This window comes from Talpa europaea, assembly GCF_964194135.1.
Source record: "Talpa europaea genome assembly, chromosome: 8".
Lineage (NCBI taxonomy): Eukaryota > Metazoa > Chordata > Mammalia > Eulipotyphla > Talpidae > Talpa > Talpa europaea.
The window spans coordinates 54548009-54570248 of record NC_140075.1 but is presented as its reverse complement, the minus strand read 5'-3'; positions in this window follow the sequence as shown (position 1 = coordinate 54570248).

Here is a 22240-nt window from a genome sequence, read left to right as displayed (position 1 = left end):
ATGAAACCAGTTACCACTCACTCCCTGATAAACCTAACTCAGACAGATCAGAAGAATCAACAGAATCAGAAGAGAGAAATATTATTAAAGAGATTTCCCTAAAGATATTTACCTAAATACCCAAGTCATATTTAAAGTCTATCCCTGGACTTATCGATTACATGAACCAATAAATTCATTTTTATTTTTACTTAAACCAGACTAGATTATACAGGGTCTTAGGTGCAATGAAGAAGACTTAGAACTTTATGCTAAGAGCAATGTTTCATGTTTTTCTGAGATTAATCAATGCCATTAACTGATTCCATCACAACAATGAAACAAGGAAGGACTCAACCTGATGAATACTCCAAGTGGGCAGTCCCTAAATGGTGGGACTCTCAGGTTTTGGAGAATATCTACCTTGAAAATATTCCCCTGCTGTTTTAGTCGCAGCACTGTGAAGCTATCCGCAGCCACTGAAGCAACAGTTCGATCCCCTGCCAGGGGGCTGACCCACATGGAGCAGCAGACCTCCTCTGTCTCGCCTTCTGCTCCCGTCAGCAATGTATTTCAGTCAATCTGCCTGTTGTGTTCCCCACTCTGTCTCTCACCCTCTGCACCTCTATCCTATACCCCAGTTCTTGTATGCATAAATAAATAAATCTTAATAAAAGAAAAAAGAAAGAAAATACACCCTGCTTGCAAACTGATCTCTAAAACTTCTTAAATAGGAATTCATTTAAGAATAATGAAAAATCAAACGTCAAATGCTAATTCCTCCAGAAAAAGGAACATAGCTACTTACATTTGCACTGAGGTGTAAAAACCGATAAACTCAATTTCCCTGGGAGCCCATTTTGAGGTCACAGGTTTGGAGGACAGGAGGAAATCTGATACCAAAAGTTAGTGGGGGGGGAGTCACATAAAGGGAAAAAAGGATACATAAAAGAAACACTGGAGGCACCAGAGAGAATACCTAGTACATAGCACATGCTCAACAAACAATGTAGGAAGAAATGGAAGGTAGAAATCTATCTTATAAGTGGCATCTATTTCAGCAAGCGAATTGGTTCTTTTCTCTCTGAGCCCACATGTATCAGGTACTCATAAGACTAAAATCAAGGAAAGGAGAGACATGAGTCCAGGAGTCCTTGGGGACGGGGGGGGGGGGTAGGGGGGAGGGGGGTGCATGAACCACAAGGAGAGGCTATGACTTTGCCTTCCAATAAGGAAGACATTCTGCTTGTCCCCAGGGGCCAGGAATCTGGGGAACCAGCAGGGATGGCGCCCCGAGAGAACAGTGAGTGTGCAGATGACCATGGCAGACACTGCACATGCATACCTGCAAGGTCAGCCTGGGCCCCCGGCTCTGGTGACCCCACATCTCGAAGGCCTCACTTACAAAAGCCACTGACATGTCTTTAGTGCCACCTGGAACAATCTGTTCATTATTAACCCCCGGAGGTTTCGTTCCAACAGCCCTATTGAATCATTATTACTGACCAAGAGTCATGGCCCCCTGTACACATTTTCACATATGTTGGGGTAGACAAATCTGAGAAAAGCTGCTTTTGATTAGCTAAGGATGGTTTTTCTTTTCCTTTCTATGGACCATGAAAGATAAACTTCCTATTTTCTTTGTGCACATTTCAACTAAATACATACTTTTGCCATATTCCTATAAGCCTCTGCTGTCAGAATAAAAATACTTCAGGAACAGCTTAGTAAACTCACTGTGTTAATGGTAACTTGACCTTTCACTGATTTCAAATTAACCAAGAGGGCAACGGTAAGTTGCCTTAATCAAAGCATTATCTTCATTAAAGATTAGAGGTGAAGACAAGAGGGCTCCCAGAAAACTAGCAATTGCTCTGTGGTGGTCACAACCCCAGCGTTTTGAAGGTAGCATGATTGATGAGGCCAGAATTGAATTGGCTGATTAGTATCTGCAAAATATGAACCATGTTAACAATGATTCCTTCTCCCTGAGGTGTTCTAAAGATTGTTTGCATGGCAATCTACATTGTTTTTTCTAAATTATTTCTCATGCCATTTCCCCCCTCCATCGATGAAATATTTGTAAAGCAGCTATCATACAAGTATCTGTTGTTTGAACAAGTTCCCAAAAGGGGAAAGAGAGTATTTCTTAGAAGAAATGAAAGGCTGATACTTGTCAAAGAGAGCCCCATGTGTCAGATTTAAGTAGGACTTGAGGTTGTCCAGAGAGGGACTTTCTACTTGGCAATCAACTTGCGCTCAGGTGATGGAAAGACGTGCACACACACACACACACACACACAAGGTATCCCCCCTCTTATCTTCCATCTCTCCTTAGATGTGTTCTCAGGAATTCAGTCCTTTTTAGGCTTTAGACAAATCATAAGCAGGGCAGGGTGAAGTGGACTGGATTGGTAGGAGATTTCCCTCAGAAAACAGATGCCTCCTCTGGTAGCAGAGACAATGCTATTTGTACAGCAAGCCATGCCATTTTCTCCTTGTACTCAGGAGAATTTCATTCTCTAGGTTTTAGTTCTAGCAAGCAAAGAGCAGAAGCAAAGAACAGCATTTGTTGGTCAGGCCCTAAATTCTCATTAAATATCTTTTGCTATTTCACTGCCCTCATCTAACTGGTTGATGGGCTGCAGAGGAAACAGTTGAGGATTCTACCAAGGTTCTAGAAGATGAAGACATTACTGGATGGAAGGAGAGGGTCCTGAATCACCACTTGGTGAGCTGTCAAACAATTAAAATGATGGTGGTGAAAATGAACCTGTTACTGTGCTAAGCTGCTGCAATTTGGGGTTGTCTGTCATAGCAGTTGGCCTACCCTGATATTTGTCATTGAGATATGTGGGTTTCTGGGCAACTTCAGCAACAGAAAACAGCAGGAAGCCCTTCTAGGGAAACAAAGTGCAGTGATTAGATTAGATGGAACAGGAAAGGGGCTGGAGTCCAGATCGGGGTCTACAAAGTACTATTAGAAAATATAGCCTGGCATTAGCTGCTCATGAGAAGGAGTCTTTGGGGCTCCCACTGGTCTCTAGCCTTTAGGGAGTCTTTGGGCTGCATTACAGCATTTAGAAAGGAATCAGGCAGGGTAAAGTTTCAAACAAAAGGATAAGACATAGACCTGATGACTAAACCTGCAACACCAGGCAAGGGCTTGGACACAGAAGAACAAGACAAGAACCTCTTTTCTGGCAAAGAGATGTGTCAGAGGAGCAGCTACAGCATGGCTGACTCAATGTCAATCTTCTAGAGTAATGATATCTTGGGAGGGTTGAGTAGGGTTGTACTTACAGTAGAATACAAAGTGACTTTAACGACCACAGTCAGAGCATGGAGCACAGAGAGAAGTCAACCAGCAGAGAGAGAGATCAGAAAATAAGAGCTCAGGAAGTGAGACAAGAGTCAGGAAGCTAGTTGCAGGGTCAGGTGGGGACAGAAGAGGGGTTGGTGGGGAATGAGAAGTTAAAAATGTAATATGAGGAAAATAAGCAAGGGGGACCTTCTAATATCAGGTCAGATAGACTAAAGGACAACCACAGGTGAGAGAAGGGGGTCAGGCAGTAACCTATACCAATCAGTAAGAAAAGGAGACCAATCACTCCTCCTAAGCATCCTCATTCCTCCCTTACAGGACCTTGACTGTGACAAAAGTGTTCAGTGTGTAGCTAAGGTCTGGCTTTCCATGGACATCCACTATAACCCACATGGCCTCACATAGAGAATCAACACTCATCTCATTCAGCTAGTAGGGAGTGAAATTATCGCTTTAGCTGCAGGCTCTGGACAATGGCCTGTTACTTAGACTCTCATAAAAGAGTTTTTATAGGCAATGAGCTATGAGATTGTTAACATTTAGATTCTGCCCCATGCCTTGGAGTTTAGCTTGCTATATGTCAAGGATAAGAGTTCTGCAGGTTGATCATTATGAGGTGTACTGTATTTTATTTGTAAAGTGGTTAGCAGCTCTTGGAATAATTAAGCTCTCATCCAGAGACCAAGGGAACTCAAAATGACCGTGGCTGGTACAGGCATATTGAGTTAGATAAAGAGTTGAACCCTCTGGTGAAGAGTGGTAGATATCTCCTCACAAGACTCAATGTAAGTTGAAATTTCATTGGCCATAGGCGCAATCTCTACAACATGCTCTGAGAGACACGGTCTTTTGTTTTATAAGCTAAAGTCAAATTTCTAATTTAAAAAATCCTCCAAGAAATATCACACTGGCCTCTAGGCTATAGATAATCTCATTTATACTATAGTGTAAGTAACTGATATTAGTTACTTTCCAGGGTTGGTTTTAATTGTGGAGAAGCAGAGGACAGAGTGTGAAAAGTAGAGGTAACATTACAAGGAAGTAAAGGTCACAGAAATAGGAGTAACTGGTGAGGCGACTGATATTCCTTTACAGTGTGACCTCAACTTATTGCTCCAGCCTTCTCTCCTGGTTGTGTACCCACTGTCATCCCTGTCCTCCAACATTGATCAGATCACTATGCATTTCTCTGCATAGTGCCCTGTCACGTCTCTGTGCTTCCCATGTGTTTTCCTCCAGGCTCAGGACTTTCTCCACCCCAGCTGACCTGTGCAGCTCTAACCCAAAGCTCCAAGGGCAGGTGAAATATTACCTCCCCAGAAAAGCCTTTCAGGTTCCCAGGCAATCCTGCTGTTTCTTCCTCTGTGTTCTATTAGTGCTTTGTTAGGTGCTCTGCAGCACTGGTTATGTTAGATATCTTCTCCTCTAGGTTGTGAGGCCCTGAATGGCAGAGACCATCATTAATTTATTTCAGAATTCTATGTGGAACATAGAAGCAGGCCTTGTTACTTCCCAAGAGATGGCTGTTGGTCAGTGAAAACTTTTCTACTTCATTTCTTCCCTCAAAGTCCAACTTTTTCCTCACACTTCATCTTCTGTCCTTGGCTCTCTCTTATCTTCTCAACTCTCATTATTTTCTTTGTTAAATAAATGCACAAAGGTGGTGGGACAATTGTTGAAGATAAAAGTAAACTCTAAATATGAGCAAAACATCAGATCAACCTAGAAGAATTGCTTAGATGGCCGGCTTTGGAAAAAATTCCAAATCAAATCTTGATTTATTTAAAAAAAAAACCCTTTATTAAGTAGCTTTTTACCTTTATTTTAATGAAATTTGTATACATTTTCCATTTCAATTTTCTGAGCTCAGATGAGACCAAAATGTTCCATCACTGGAAGATATTGTTCTCCTCAGCTGCCATGATAAGGATTTATATTTGAATCATTCTACTCACTAAATTAATGATCAGAAAGATAAAACTCAGAGCCAAAAACAGTATGGTGAAGTGGAAAGAACACAAATGTGAAGAAATTAGTACTGGTCCCAGTTCTGCCTTAGTAGATGTGCACTGATTCTTTGTCTCAGGACTTGGTGAACTGTATTTTCCAAAGATGGTCACATTTGCTCCCATTCCTCATGCTTCTGTCACACTGTGACATTGGCTTGTGTTTCATCTCGTCCTCTCCCTTGGTCATGACTGAAGCTTTGGGACTGTCTCAACAGTAGATCAGAGCAGCAGCAATACTGTGTGACTTCTGAATCTAGATTATAAAAGAGTCACACAATTCTGTCTTGCTCTTGGGACACTAGCGATTCAAACTCAGTGACCATCATGTGTAGAAATCCAAACTGGCTCACATGACAAAAAATCAAAACAAAGAGAATGGTCACTGAAGAGAAAGGTTCCAGTCAACAGGCAAACCAGGTGAGTGCAGATGCATCAGGTAAGTCTAACCTCTAGCCTTGAGACAGCCCCAGTCTTTGAGTCTTCCAAGCTGAGGTCTCAGGCATCATGAAGCAGAAAAAAGCATTCCCTGTTGTTTAATATGAACCCTGGCCTACAGATCCATGAACAGAAAATGATTGTCTCATCCCATCAAATTTTGGGGTGCTTTGTTATGCAGCAATAGTAACTGGAATATTTGTGAAGATCCAATGAGATTAGCATGTAAGACTATGCTCCAGCAGTCTTTAAGTGGCCTACAAATAAAATTTGATAAGTTTACATGAAGCAGTTGTGCCAGCATTCACTAACCTCCTCACCCCCTGCCGTGGCAGGTGCTGAGGCACCTCTAAGGAACCTCAAGACACTGCAACCAGTTTGAAAACCACTTTTCATTCTTATCAACCCATTCATTTCGTGCATGAGAAAACGTAGGGAGACCCAGAGTCACTTGTCCAAAATCACACAGCCAGCTATGTGCTTGCTCCTGTTTGTTTGCTACCTCCCAAAAGAGAACTATTTAGGGTAGGATCATACTTGTCTGAGAGCCAGAAAGTTGCAAGCAGGGACAAGCAAGATCATTGTGCAATATTTCTTTTCAAGTCTCCAACAGACACTTTGAGCTGTTGCCCAAGCATGCCAAAGACAAGCCTGTTTCATTTCCCTCGTTCCCTCCCCTGAGCCTCTCCCGCTGGGTCCTGTAGCATAGATCATCTCAGCAGGTAAAGCAGAAAGACAGAGCCACTTGTCCACACCCAGCAATGCAGCCTGTCAGCTCAGTGATGAATGGAGAGCTGAGTTCTTGCAGAGGTCTGCCTGGTTTGGGTGAAGCGCTGTTTGATTACCAGTCATTGGCATTCACAGCAAGTCCCTAATTGTCACTTGATGACGGGGTGCTGTGCTGTGGTTAAGCACGTAGGGGCCGCTCTAGGTTATTAACCTGTATGTTGCTCCTGTAGCAGTGAGGGCCATGGCGGGCCAGTACTCTGATCAAGTTACATTTAATGCACTGCCTCTCATACTCAGCTAATATCCCAACTATTTCAACAGAAGGAAGAAATAATAAACCCCCAAACCAAACCGAGCAGTAAGGATAAAGGTGAAAACTACCGACCCGAATGTAGTAATGCCTTTCCATCTGATGTGATAGGTCCTGCACCTGGGGAGCCCTGTGGTATTGATGAAGGTCTCTGACACGCTGAAAGCTCCAGTTTCATAAATCACGGCGTTTGAAAGAGGCTTTGGTGCCTGTCCCCTGAATAAGGGTGTCATTCATTTAGGATTTATGACTCTGGGGAAGACAATTTATCTAAATGGCTACAGAATATTAATAGGAGACCTTAGGGTTTCTCATCCAACTGATTGGGAGTTGTAGAGCTGGGAGATTTGAGAGAAATCCAGGCATATCAGGTTTAAATGAGCTTCCCCCCAAAATCTCTGGATGTGGCAATTACTGCACTAGCATTTGGTTGGAATATTAGTATCTGTATACTTGAGGAAGAGACTATGAATTATCTTTAAAGACAAAGCAAGATGTTTAACATAGTGCTTCCTGGCAAAGTGAGCAATTTTAAAAAGATGATCAAATTTTCAAAAGTGAACTTCTCACTGAATGAAACTTGGGAAATACAGAAAAGTTAAGAAAAGTTAAATCCCTGGTATCCCCACCCTGCAATGATAATCACAGTGAACATGCCAGGTGCCTTCCCTCCCAGTTCTTTCCTGTGTACATACATGTGCTTGTGCATGAACACACACACACACATGGTTTTGTTATAAATACATATATATGTATAATTTATATTGAAGAATTTGTGTACTACTGCTTCGTATTCTGCTTCCTTACTTGACATTATGTGATATTACACATTCTTCAAAAGTATGTTTTGCAGAAGCAACAGAACATTTAGTCATCTGTATCTGTAGCAGAATATATTCAACAATTCCCCTATTATTAGATATCCAGTTGTTTCCAGTTTCACACTGTCTCTGAAATTTGCTTTCTGGTTCTGGTTAAATCTTAGAAGTGAGATTCCTGGATGAAAAGATATATACTTTTTTCATAAGGCACTTGACACAAATTGCCTTTACATTTCTCGGTCCCTGTACTTTTCTCAGTCCCTCTACTTTTCTTCGCAGTGGGCCATATGTGCTCTGCGGGACATCAGCCTGACTTCGCGTCATCCCTCTCCAAGAATGAGCTTGGAATGTGCTCTTCTTCCCCAGCATTCCCTAGCCCCACAACTCCACAACTGGGTTGTGTACCTTGGTCTATAATTACTCCCACACCTCACCTGGGAATTTGTTTAGTCGGGGTTCCCTCTACCTACCCTGGCCTTGCCCCCTATGCTCACCACTCACCATCCCTCCCTTCTCCCCTCCCACAAATCCCACCCATCTTCAGTTTAACTCTCTCCTCCCCCAATGAGGCTTTCCAGTCCACTCTCTGCACAGGCTTCTTCCCTTCTGAACTGCTCTATAATTTATTGTCTTCGCACCACTCCTCCAACAATTAATCACCACTTACCAGCTGCATGACCTTCAGTAATCCCAGAAGCTTGTGAGAATTTAATGAGATCAAGCCCATAAAATAAATACCTATCACAGAGTGGGGCCCGCATTGCAGTGGAGCAATAAATGAAAGCTGGTATTATTATTAGGGCCAGGTTGCCTTGGAACGCGTCTTTCTCCTGGTTAATGTTACATACCCCCTCCTCCACTGCCATCAAACTGGGTGTGACCTGGATTCCAAATTCCCCAAGGCAGCTGCTTCGTGGCCACGCTGTGTCCTCTTTGAAGAAGTCAAGGGAATAATGCTGCTTGTGACCAAGTAGCCGCATCATCCAAGTCTCTCTTCCTTGCTTTCCCCAACTGGTTTTTGGCTCTCAGATGACCTGGGAACCCCGAGCTCTGAAACTTTCTGCCTCTGAGTGACTTCCGAGGCTGCTGAAGTGCACAGAAGATTCAGCAGGTCACAGTGTTCCGTGCCAGCTTTGTGTTTCACTTGATGGAGGGGCAGACGTGACTATGTATGTGCATCAGAATTTCTGAGCTGGAAGGAAACTTACAGGTCACCTTGTCCATTGTCCCCACTGTCTGAAATGGGCAGGTGCCTTAGTGCTGCATGAGTTTTGGTTGCTAGGATACCTGGTCTCTGGCTCTTTATTTATGAAGCTTTGTGTCCTAAACAAGTCACTGCTCTTTCTTGCTTTCAGTTCCCTCATGTTAAAATAGGACAACTGAACTAGATAACATCTGAAGTGCCCGCTAATGAAAATTTTTGATTCTCTAAGACGGTCACCCAGAGAGGTTAAGAAATGTTCCCTAAAATTTCCCTTGAATAAAAATCTGACTCAAATTCCAGAGCCTTTTCAATCACTCTGGTCTCTCTTGCCAAGCAGAGGAACTCACCTTGCACTGTCCATCTATTAGACACCCAGGTGGATCACAAACAGGTCTCAGTCAGGAGCCGGGTCCTCATGGAGCTCACAGTTTAGCCGGGAACACAGAGAGAAACAGAAAATTACAAAACTACTAGGTCATTCCCCAGTTTATAGTCCCCCCTTTCATTCACACAGGTAACAAAACTCCTAGTTTGAACTGGGCCTGGAGTGATACAGGACAAAGTCAACTGTCTCATCCTTTGTTGCAGCTCCATGTGGCCATGTGACGAGGTCGGGACAGTGGAATGACACCGACCAGAACTGTTCTTGTGTCTCCTGGGTGACTGCTCCCTCCACCTCATTCCCCCGTTCCCCCTCATTCCCCTGGCTGGAATGTGGACAGTGGAGGGGCAGCGTGAGCCGTGAGGACAGAGGCATTCTCCTAGGGATGAGCGACAGAGCAGGAGCTGGGGTCTCTGCAGCCAGCACTAGCCTGATAATTCTTGCACTGTTAGGAAAGACAGGAATATATTTCTGGGTGTTAAATGAGGCACAGCTGTTATTTTTGGGTATCCTTCACAGAAACTTAACTCACAGCCAAAAGTATTCATGGGCTACAGGTAGGTCATTTCTAAAAGCGGTGGTGGTCAAGATCCTTATAGATGGTGGAATGTGAGTAGGGTTAAGAGAATGATGGGTGGAAGTTGAGAAAAGAGTCTCAGTGAAGTCCATGCATGGAGCCAAGTCGCAGAAAGGAAGTGTGGATGGTATCTTGGAAAGGGGTGAAAGAGAAGCTACGTGTAAGATGATGGTTTCTGAACCAACTGAGCATCATAATCATTTGGAGATTTAAGAACAGATTCCTGGGTGTCAGTACCAAGTAACATGGCTACAGTAAACCAGGCTGGGATCCAAGAATCTGTATATAATGCTTCCCAATGATGGAAAGCACCATCTGCAAGAAGAAGTAGGTAGACGGGGACCAGGTCAGGGAGGGCCTTCAGTGCTAAGAATCCTACGCTCCCCGAGACTGTGCTTGGCACCACCTGGACTTCCTTCTAAAACTAGTTGTCAGGTAAGTAGAACTCAAGAGGAAGCATGTATGGTATCCTAGAAATAAGTCAGACCTGGGTTCTCCTGCTGGCACTGCCCACTGTCAGCTGTGTAACCGGGAGCATGAACCTCACTTTCTTTATCAGGAAAAACAGAAAACAAATGTTGTTGTGGAGATGAAATGGGGAAATGTATGTGCAGATATGTAGGGCAGGGTAAACACTCAATAACGTCCCTGACACGTTAGCTGCCCTCCAGGCACTGTGCTCCGGCTCCGCCTGCTGTGCCCGAGGTGCGATGGTTGAGGGAGCTGGAGGGGTGAGGTGGGCTGGAGGCCAGGACTGTAATCCTGCCTCTGAAATTCACTCACCTTAGACCTTGGGACCCTGGCACTCTGCTAGAAGTGGGCCATGCCATCATGAGTCATTGGTCCTTGGATAAATAATTCAACCTTGTTGTTATTTAGTACTCTGTGGTCACTGCTGGAGACCTGCCAACATCAGACCAGGCCTCTGTGGTACTGAAGAGCTGTGGGGGACACCTCCCTTGCCACCCCCGGCAAGCTCAGCCTTCAACCTTGATTTCCATTAGCTCGAGCTAGAGGAGAAAGGGCACATTCTAGAAGCTCCCAGGGTTCTGCATTGAGACTTGGAGAAAATAAAAGGGCTTAATTACTTTGGGTTAAAGTACACAGGTATTTGACATTTTGAAAAATGGTTTTATGGCATTTTTTGATAAGTCTGAACCAAAGGCAGCTACTTATATTTTAGGGAGGTGACAGAAAAGGAGGAAAGAAGGCATGTTAGGAGCAGAGTGCTTAGTACTTTTCAAAGCAGTTTAACATTCATTACTAACTTATTTGATTTTCACAATTACTCAGCAAGGGAGAGCAGGCGGTAAAGAAATTCTGCCACTTACTAACTGAATTTGGCAAACTAAATCCTTTGACCTCAGTTTTCTTTTCTTTGAAATGGGATTATTGCCTGTCTGCAGGCTGGCGTTGACAATGAAGAGAAATGCTATCGCAAATGAAGTCTCTAGCGTAGCTGCTAGCGCAGAGCAGGGGCTCGCTGGCTGTGAAGCTCTGTATGTCCCCATGACATAGGTGAGAAAACTGAGGGGGGAAATAATGTGATTCTTGCCTGGTCTGGGGATTATTCTCATTACCGCAGATAGACTTCCCAGGAAAAGCTGGTTCACAAGCTAAGTAAATATTGCTTGTCCTATTTTCCCCCTGAATTCCATACTGGAAGAAGAGTCTAAAATGGACGTAAGGCTCTCAATAAGTAGGGTGGGAGGCAAATGGGAGGAGACAGATTCACTGTGGAAGGCAATGGCCAATCCCATGGGTGAGGGGAGAAGGAAGCTCATGGAGAGACTGGCTTCAGGCAGTGTGTCTTCTCTGCCAAGTGCCTAGTGGAATGAGCTGGCAGAGAGCACTGAATGAAAAGCATCCAGAGCTGGAGGAAGTTTGACACAAGGCTGGGAGGATGTGTCATGGCAATGCAGCAGCAAACCAAGGCTGGAAATGATCTCAACAGAATGAATGAAATGAAAAAGATGAAAAGCAAATGAATTAAACCCAAGGTCATGCATTGGCTTAAAATCCCAATTATACAAAATAATGAATGTGAAATACTGACTTGAAAGCAGAAGATGCTTTCTACTTCCTCTCTGAAACAGAGCCAATCAGAAGGTAGTTTGTAGTAGATAGAACACTTGATCAGAAGTTGGGAGCCTCTGCTTTGCCCCCATTCTACGTAAACTGAGTCACTTCACCTCTCTGGGGTTCAGTCTCCTTTTACGGAAGAGTAGTGATTTGGACTACTGTAATAATCCATATGTTTTTTAACCTTATCAAGTAACTCTATCTCATTTTATCCATATCATGAGAACTTGGTAGCTTAGTTGATTCTAAGTTCAATAAGAGCTAAAAGTATGCAAATTGTGGTTGATGCAAACATAGGATGTGCATGTAGGATGATAGTGATCCCTTAAGACAATAGTTCAGTTGACTTCAATTATTGGACAGACCTCTTTATAGCAGTCAATTTGGGGACTAGGGCACATTTTGAGGGGTCTACAGGAAAATAAACATCTGTTCAGAGAAAGCTCTTCAAGACTGTGAAAGATTGTATTTGAATTTGGAAAAGTTGAGAAACTGGAAATATTTATTCTCAATAAGAAAACCCTGAAAAGGAACATAAGAGCTATAATTCCAATATCTGACAGGCTGCAGCTCAACAGATGAATCAGGTTATTGAACACTTGAACTCCTGCAGACATAGTCGGTCAAACTGAGCTGAACATATGACTGCCCAGAGGAACTGGGACAGGAGACCCTTTTCTTGGAGAGAGCAGGCTATTGTGAGAGGCCTGCACCAGAGGCCAGGAACCAACTTTGGGGAGACACAAGGTAAAACCAGATGTCCTCCAAAATGACCTCTAGTTTCAAGACCTAAGAATTCAAATCCAGGAAGGAGAAGGAAAGATTGAAGATAAGGCTGCTAGAACAACAAAAGGAGCAGGTGAAGGGAGGTTATGTGTCCAGAGGCTTGACAACCTCTGTAAGTGCAACAGTGGTTACACAGCCACTGCAGACAGTGTGTTAGGCCAATGAGGAGATGGGCAAGAAGCAAAGCCCCATGGCTAGTGGATGCCCTGCGCAGCCTGGGTGTGGGGTAAGTGATGAGGGTGGAGCCACAGATCAGCAGAGCTCAGTGGTTTCTGGTTTCTGTCAGTTTTGTCATTTACACTGTTGGACCCCAGAGAGCAGGGATTGTGTTTAGATCTTTCCACTTCCCCATCGGTGAACTGGTACTACTCAGTCACACACACACACACACACAGCTTGCTGCTCAGTAAACAACTTGTGATGGCGTGAATGGACAAAGGAACAGCTGGAGCTCAATAAACAGTTATACAATTAATTAATTAATTAATTGAAGGAAAATTGACCCAGCCTTTCCTTCTGATCTCAAGAGGATGAAACTATGAGAAGGGAAGTTCACAGTGCAGACAAAGATGAGACCTAGGAAAGCAGGAAACATGCTGGAGGAAGGGAAAAAGAGAAGCGGAGAGGAAAACAAGATGCAAATAAAGATCAGTTATAGGGACCATCAACAGTGGCTTCCAGGAATGACCTTCCATCCACCCCTCTGTCTTTCCATCCATTCACCCATGCAGCCATCATTCATTCCATTATTCCTTCCTTCCTTCCTTCATTCGAGGGCCTGTCATTCCAGCTGCTTCTAGAGACTGATCACCATTAAGCATAAAATTCAGCTACTGCTTCTAGTATCTATACCAGAAGATCATGAAAAGAATATTTGACCAAAAAATAGTATAAGAAACATGATGCTCAAGGTCACATATCAATTCTGTAGTTTCCTAGGTTGCCAGAGGCTGGATTGGAGGGGAGCTCCAGGAATACTATTTTAGAAATATTTCTCAGCTGTCTCCCATTTGTTCTGTTACACCTAAAATTTCCTGCCATGTATTTCTGAGGTTTCCCAGCTGGGGACATACTGTTTATGGGACCTCCGGGCACCTGACACCAGGCTGCTCATCTGCTGTTTTGCTGAGCTGAGGTCTTTGGTCACTACTAATCATATATGCAGTAGCCACAGAGGAGGCCTGCCAAAGCCTGGTGCATTGGAGACGCCTCCAAGGCCCTACAGCTGCTGCTGCTGCTACTGGTGTCCTCAGGTACTTGTGCTGGGGCCATTTCTGCCCCACACCTGTCTAAGCCTATACCTTCTCATGCCCCACACCTGGCAAGATGCCCCAGTTGGAGACATGCTTTCTCTTCCCTAATGTGGCAACAGTTGCTGGCCCCAAAGCAACAGCTATCCTAAACTACCAGCACCCCAAGACCATCAATGCAAGCTGCTGTTTTATCAATGATTTTTATAGTCCCTCCTAAAGAAAGGGGCTCAGACATACCCCATGGGGCTGGGCAAAACTCATTTGGAGTTGCGAGTCCATAGTTCACTACCCACATGGGCTGTTCTCCCTAAATCTGACTTCAGTGACTCCCTTCTCTCTTTCTTTCAGATAAGTTCTTTTCTAGGTGGTTCCTTGGCTCTTCATATAAGTAGACCCAAAGTGGGCCTCCCAGAAGTCCACAAAACTGGAGTCTTCCACTATGGAAGTGGAAACCAAAGGAGTTAGACACAAAGTAGTCTGGGTCCTAGCTGGTTGTGCGGCCAGGGGAGAGCTAAGCTTAGGGAGAAGGCACAGTGCATTTGTTATTTCATGTAATTAAATTCATTTCTGATGCCTGCCACATGCATCAGAAGAGCGGGGATGCCACATGTGCACCTCTGTACCGTCCTGGCCTTGGTTACTATTTGTCTTAGGAGAGGAATGAATGGATTGGAAGGGAAGGGACTTACTTGCTTAAGAAGAGACAAATATTTAATAGTGAGTATAAGGGCAGGACTGGACACAGTGCAGGTTTTCTGATCCCATGCAGACCGGGTAAAGGAGGAGTCAGAGTCCTCAGTGGTTTTTGCAGGTCTTTTATTGGGATTTACCCGGTACACAGCAGGCAGGGGTGCTGGGGGGCCGGGAGGTTGGCAGTGCTCCCAGCCCCCAGCAAGTCTTCATTCTCTCTGGGCTCTCCGACCTTCTCTCTGCTTCTGCTTCTCTTGCTTCTCTCTCGGCTTCTCTTTCGGTTTCTGCTGCCACTGGGTGATGGGGTGGCCTGGCGGGCTGCGTGGCCGCGTCACCTGCCTCTGGGCCTAGCCTCGTCCCTGTGCCGAGTCCACGTACCCCCTGCGGTTGCCAGCCAAGTGGGGGGGCTGTGTGGCTGGGCATTTCTGGCCTGGAGAGCTGGAACTTTGCACATGACATACAGGGTTGTTCATGCTACAACTGCCCCCTAGCCCTGTTGATCACTACTGCTGCTGCTGGCGTCCCCGTGACGCTTTAAAAGGCCAGTTTCTCAGCACAGGTGTACCCACTTCAGGTGCCTGCCATCAGGCATGCATTCAGGATCACAGGGTTCCCTCATCTACCCTGAGGGCGGGAGGGCAGAAAAGCTGATACCTTTTACCTTACTCTACAGTGAGTGTCTCTTTATCTCTCACAACAAACCTGAGAAAGAAATATTATTAACAACCCCTTTCACAGATGAAAATCTAAAATGCAGAGAAGGTAAGAAATTTGCTTCAAGTTCAGGCAGCCAGTAAGGAGCAAATTCAGGATACACACCCTGGTATGTGGAACTCCAGAAGTCCATCACACCCAGGGTCTCCTAGTGCGTAGGCTGAAATGGATTGGCCCATAAGACCCTTAACAGCAGTGATGAGGACTCAGGCCTTACACTAGACAGAGCTTTACCCAATCACCTCGCGGAAGGAGGCACTGCAGTAGCACCCCCTGGCAATGATGATGCTGATAATGATAAAGACTGTGGGGATGTTGTGCAGGTCCCCCTCCTCATAAAGGGTTAGACTTCACAGCAGTAGAGAAAGGGTTAGTGGCCCCCAAAGGCATCTTTATATATGATAGATTATCAGACTGACTCCTGATCATTTCAAAACGCACATATTCATCAGCATTAACCAAGCCCCACGAGAGACCTCAGCCAGGAGATTCACCCAAATGCTTTTCCTAAATGCAGACTCTGTCTTTGTCCTCCTTGCTGACACCAACCATAGCAGACTAGTCACCTGATTGTGGCTAAGTGAGGAGGGGTGTCTGTGCACACCTACCATTGTGCAGGGGTGCTGTTCAGTTTAACAAAATAGGACGCACCTGTGCTTCACTTCCACCATTGTGTACTTCCAAGGTTTGCCACTCTGGCTAAGGAGTGTTAAGGCTCCAAATGCTCTGCACCTGCCTACTGCATGATACCCACAAGTCCCCCTCCCCCACTCTATTCCACACTGCTCTTGGTGCAGGAAGTGGGTTGGCTACATGCTTCAACAGTGGATCTTTATGGAGGCACCGAGCACTCAGCCTGGTTCTGATCACTGTGAAGAAAAGAAAGATGGAATTCATGGGCTCTGCACTCCAGGAGATGAGACCACCCAGGCACAACCACACCACGAGACATAGACTTAAGTGCAAAAGAAAAGAATTGAAAAATCAAAGGTAAATGCAGACCTGCATTCTCAGGCAAGGCCTCATGAAAGGTGGCAGGAGCTGGGGGATTAAATCTGCGTGTTAAAGGAGGTCTGCAGAGAAATCTGGGTTTGGGCCTCAGCTCTGTTCCTCACTGACTGGGTTGCCCTGGCCACGTGCCTTCTTTGAGGCAATTTTCTAGCCTATCAAATAGAACCATTTTATCCCCTTGTAGGACTATGGCCCCATCTCTACTCCCACCTCCAGGTGTCCAGTAAGGTGTCCCAATTAGGGCACACTCCCTTGGAAGCCTTTCTGATATCTCTACTCTGAAAACTATAATTGTTTTTTATAACTCATTTGGCAACCACATCTGACCCAACCTGACCTATTTGGCGGTAGAACCCAGCTTGATTGGATGGGAACCTGCTGAGGTTCTTCTTTACCCACATAGAGCAAATCATTACATGTTTCACTACAGAAATACAATGAATGTGTTCGATTTTGGTGCTGCCTCAAACCCCGCCAGGGGTGATAGGTAATACACTATAATTATGTACTAAATTCTGAACTAAACATACTAAAATCTAAAGAGTTCTAGGGCCTGAAATACCTCTGGCCACAGAACCCAGTGTTATTATATAACCTTGGCTAAAGAAGCACGGCAGGCATTTTCCTACTAGCCTGATGACTGTGACCGTGGCTGTGTGGAGAAGGCTGGCAGCTTTTATCTGTAAAGGGCCAATAGTAAATATTTTAGGCTCTGTGGGCTACATATGGTCTCTGCTATAACTATTCAACTCTGTTGCTCGAAAGCGATTACCATAAATAGGCATGGCTGTGTTCCAATAAAACTTTATTTACAAAAACAGACAGCTGGCTGGATTTGGCCTGCAGGCTGTGATGTGCCAACTCTGATGCAGAGGAATGGGTTTGAGAACTGGAAAGAACCCCAGACGTCACCTACTCTATCCCATCGCCAACTCATTTTCTGAGCTCTGAAAGGGACAGAAAAAGGCAGAACGAGGTCTGGAGTTCAGGCCTGTGATTCTCCCAATATCCACATCATTGTGTAACATTACTGAAGTGGACTTCACCCCAGGTACAAGCTGCTGACACAGAGCTGAGAAGAGGGCCAGGGAGCCTATTTTAATCTGACCCAGTGCCAGAGCACATCGGAAGCAGAAAAGAATCTGAATTTCCTCACGCAACAAAATGGAAATGCCAACTCAAAAATCAAAAGCAATGAGAAGTATAAAACCAAGTCCCAGTGCTCTTCATCTGTAAAGGCCATTTGGCCAACTGACTGGGCTGCAGGGTGGGTGTCACCAGCCAAGAAGGACCACAGCCAGAGTGAGGATGACAGATGACAGCTACCTGGGGCTGGTGGCAGGGGCAGCTCTGCTCACCATCTGCCATGCTCTTCCCTCTCCTCAGCCAGATGGGGGTGGAGGGAGCCCTGTCTTTTGGCCAGACACCAAGGGGTGCTAGCCCCTCCCTGACTTCATGCCAAGAAGCAGGAAAGCAATGACAGATGCTCACTGACAGCCCAGGGAAGGCACAGCTTGGGCAACTGGGGCAGGAGCGGGGTAAGCAGGCCTGGGCTGAGGAGGCAAATGCAGAGATGAGGTCCCAGAGCCTTAATGGATAGGATCTGTAGCAAAGCTTTCCTCCCACTCATGCTCCTGCACAACAGGGGAGAAGACTGAGACTCACCATCACGTGTTTCTTAGAAGCAAAGTGGGAACTACCGCCATGTGTCCTGATTCTTGGCACACGTTTCTGTCCATCAAAAAATGCACCTCTTCCTTAAAAGACTTATGTCCATGGGAAAGGAGTCCATCTGTAAAAATGGGTGTGGTATAGTGCCTGCGTCATGGGGTTTTTGTGAAGATTAAATGAATAACTACGCAGTATAAGCTTTCCCAGAAGTGGGTTTCATCACTCGGCCTGTCCTATTGCTCCTCTTTGTTGATTCAGACTAACTAATTGATTTTTTTCATGGATGAAAAGACTGATCTGGCTGGTCATTGATCGACTCAGTATAAAGAGTCTGCCTTTGTACTAGCCAAGAAAGAATGGTATGCTGCTAGATGGGTACACACACACACACACACACGCACACACATGCACACACACGCACACACACACCCTCTAACCTCTTCTATCGATATCCTTCATCATCTCTTCATTTATATATACATATTTAACCTTGTCCTGGGGACCAGCTCAGACGTAAAAAAACAGTCAGTTTCCAATGCCCACCTCTTCCTGCCCAAGAGGTGGGAATGTGGGCAGAACATCCAGAAAGCCTTCTCCAGCACCCATACTCTGCACCCCTCGCAGGAGCCCCTGGTCAATGCTCCCTCTTCAAAGCAACAGGTCCCAAGCTGAGAGACGACGGTCCTCATCCCTGGCTCACTTTCTCAATTACACTGATGGACACAGGGTCACATCATGGCTAAGAATTCAGGGTCTGGGAGCCAGGATGTTGGGTTCTCATTTTAGCTCCATCATTTACTTGCTAGGTGACCTTGGGTTAGTTATTTAATCTCTCTGTACCTCACTTCCCCTATCTATAAAAATGGGGGACAATGGTAGTTGCCTTCTAGGTTTGTTGTGAGACTTCACCAGCTAATACACTATAAATACAACTGGCCTTCTGTATCTGCAGATTCAACCAATCTTGGATGGAAAATACCTATTATATATTCAGATCTACGATGGTTGTGTCTGTACTGAACTTTTTTCCTTGTCATTTATTCCCTAAACCATATAGCATAATAATTACCTCCATAGCATTTATAGTGCATTCAGTATTATAAGTAACCTAGTGATGAGTTAAAGTATATGGAATGATGTATATAGGTTACATGCAAATATGATGCTATTTTATATAAAGGACTTGAGCATACCCAGAGGGTCCTGAAGCCCATCTTCTGCAGAGTGTGAGGGACAGAATATACACATTAGCACCATACTGGTGTGAGCTATTAGTGTTTCAGAAGTTCTGCCTCCTTGGGCCTGTCTTACTATTTTCAGGCCCAAAATGTAGGCAGGCCAGACCCCCATCAGACTGAGCCACAACTGCCCCCAAACATGCTTCGTACTCCAGCTTTGCCCTTGTCGGTGCTCTCACCTCCATCCTCCTTTTTTTGTCCCCCTGAGTGGGCCCTGTAGGCTCCTGCTGAGGGTGGCTTCCCCTGCTTTGGTCTGGAGGCACACCAACTCTGCCTTCCTCAGGTCCACACTAGGCAAGGCCTTGCACTGCTAGCGTAGTTCTGTTTCCATGAAAAAGAAGGGTTTGCATTCCAAGATTTTTATGTTGGGACCCTTGAATTGAACTTCCTGCTACTGAGTCAGCTCTCCTATGAAGGCTAGTCAATCTAGACAATCACACCCTGTTCCTCTTGCCTTTCTTTAATATTTGAAGTCATTGGTCAGCTTACAGGAGTGGTTCACCTTTTAAAGCATACAGCAATATTTCCTTGCTAGCAAATGTCTCCAGTGAGTAGCCAAGCAGCTCAGTTTGGGTGTCTTCCCCAGGGTACCTTGAGAAGTACCCAATAAAGACTCTTGACCAATTGATTGACTGACTGAAAGGCATTTTAATGAGCAGGAGCAAGGCCCCAGGGCCAGCTTACAGAGCAGGGGGGCTTGGTACTGCACCTGAGCATCCAGATGAGGTGAACCTCAACTCCTCTAAGCCCCCTGTCCTGGTTTCTTTGATCTTACTTCAGTTTTCCTTCTCCTGGGGACACACTTAGGCCCTAACTGGCTCCTGCAAAGAACCTGCTGGGATCCTGCCCCATCACGGCTGGGCAATCAGCTCCTGTGAGTACTGGGGCAGCCTTGATGGATTCTGCCTGGCAGGGGATTGTATCCCAGTTTTCTAATTGACACTGCTCAGCAGAGGCCTTTTCAGATCAGAGCCAAAGAATAGAAAGGGTAGTTTGCTTAGAATGGATCTTTGCTAGGTGGGCATAGTATTTTCTTTCTCTTTCTTCTCTTAGCTGCTTGTCAGTTATCTAGCTTCTCTTCCCTCCTCTTTTTTTCTTCCTCTGCCATCTTTTCTCTCTCAACACAGTAAGAGGCATTTATGTCTGGAGTGACAAAATAATAGTTTTTAGTTTTGTTATATCTGACTCAAATAATTTTTGGAAGGTATAAAATAAATGGATGGATGAATGGACCGAAGCATGGTTGTGTCACAGCAAGCTAAGCATGTGGCACTTGAACTTATCTGCCCATTATTATAAGGGACTCTTTTTTTAACCTGTTTCCTAGTCATTAGGACAGAGACAAATCTACAGCAAACCATTCTTCTTTAAATGGGAGGTCCCTACACTCCTATGTGTGGAGTGGATTTGTCGCCTCTTGCCTCCTTCCTGGGTAATTTCCTGTAAACTACACAGGCTTTCACCAGGTGGCAGATCATGGGTGCCCTTTCGTAACCTGCTCTCCAAATGTCTACAGTTTCCATCATTGATTCTAAGGAACATACAACCAACTTACTCTGCCTAGTTCCTTTGTTTAATAGATGGAAAAACTAAAGACTAATGGGATTAGGTGACTGGCCCAAGGTCATTCAATGAGTTAGTGACAGAGCCAAGGCTAAGGGAAACAAATATGAGTTTCCTGGAGCTTAGAGCGGGGTTATTTTGGATTAGTGTCAACTGAGGACTTTCATCAGTTGGAGGTATAGAGGAAATCCCAGTGACAAAGGATAAAAGAAACAAGAATAAAAAGAGGCTGCAAAAATGTTCAGACTATGCCCAGAGAGAAAAGGGGCTGGTTTGTAAACATTGGGAGAAAAATAAGCTAATGTTTTTGGACAGGCCAGGTAACTGCCATGGTCACAAGGGTTGCCAAGGAAATGGAAATTAGGTGCTGGCTGGCCCCTGGCCAGCACCTCCCTGTACCACCTCCTGAGGTCTGGCCCTGACTCATAGGTCTCTCCGGGTCCTCAAAAACCACCCGCACCCAATAGAAGACACCCACCTGTGACCTCAACTCTATTTGTCCTAGTGCTTCTCTATTTGCTGATCCCCTGAGTGATCTCTCAGAGCTGGACAGGCTATTGGAGGAGTCCCAGGAAAGTCATCTGTAAAACTGCCCAGAATTCTGGAAATTATTTAGAGATGCATTCCTTAGCCTAAAGCAACCTTCCGGGTGTGTCAGAATCACTTGGAAAACTATGAAGACACAGGTGCTGTGCACTGCCCCAGTCTGGGTGGGGTCTTAGAATTAGCAATTCTAGCAAGTTCCAAGATGTTAGTGGGGTGTAGGGTAAAGAAAATGTCAGGCTTTTCTGCCCTTCCGCCATCAGGATAGACGATGGATCCTTGTCCTGAATGCATGCCTGATGGCGGGCACCTGGAATAGGGTGTGGGCATAGGTAGATGGGATTCAGCTGAGCTAAGACTGTGCTTTTAAGGGCGGTGTCACGGGGACGCCAGCAGTAGCAGCAGCAGCAGCAGCAGTAGCAGCAGCAGAAGCGGAAGCGGAAGCGGAAGCGGAAGCCGAGAAGCAGCAGAAAGAACACCAGAGAGCCCAGATAGAGTGAAGACTTGCTGGGGGCTGGGAGGCCTGCCAACCTCCCAGCCCCCCAGCCAGCACCCCTGCCTGCCATATGCCTGGTGAACCCCAAATAAAAAACCTGCAAAACTACTGAGGACTCTGACTCCTCCTTTACCCGGTCTGCATGGGATCAGAAAACCTGCACCGTGTCCTGTTCCTGCCCCTACATGGGACTTCAAGTTCTTCCAGTGAGACTCCTTGACCTGAGTATTTCGGACTGTCTCCATCCTTCAGAAGTAGCATGGCTACTTGGGGAAAAGGTATGATTTGGGATTAGATTAGGTGTTGTTGGGCAAGACACGTCACTGTGCTAGGCTGCAGCTCTCTCACATATGAAATGAGAGGGTGAATGAATAGAATATTCTTTCTCTGAAGTTTGTCTTAGACACATTATGAAATGGTGA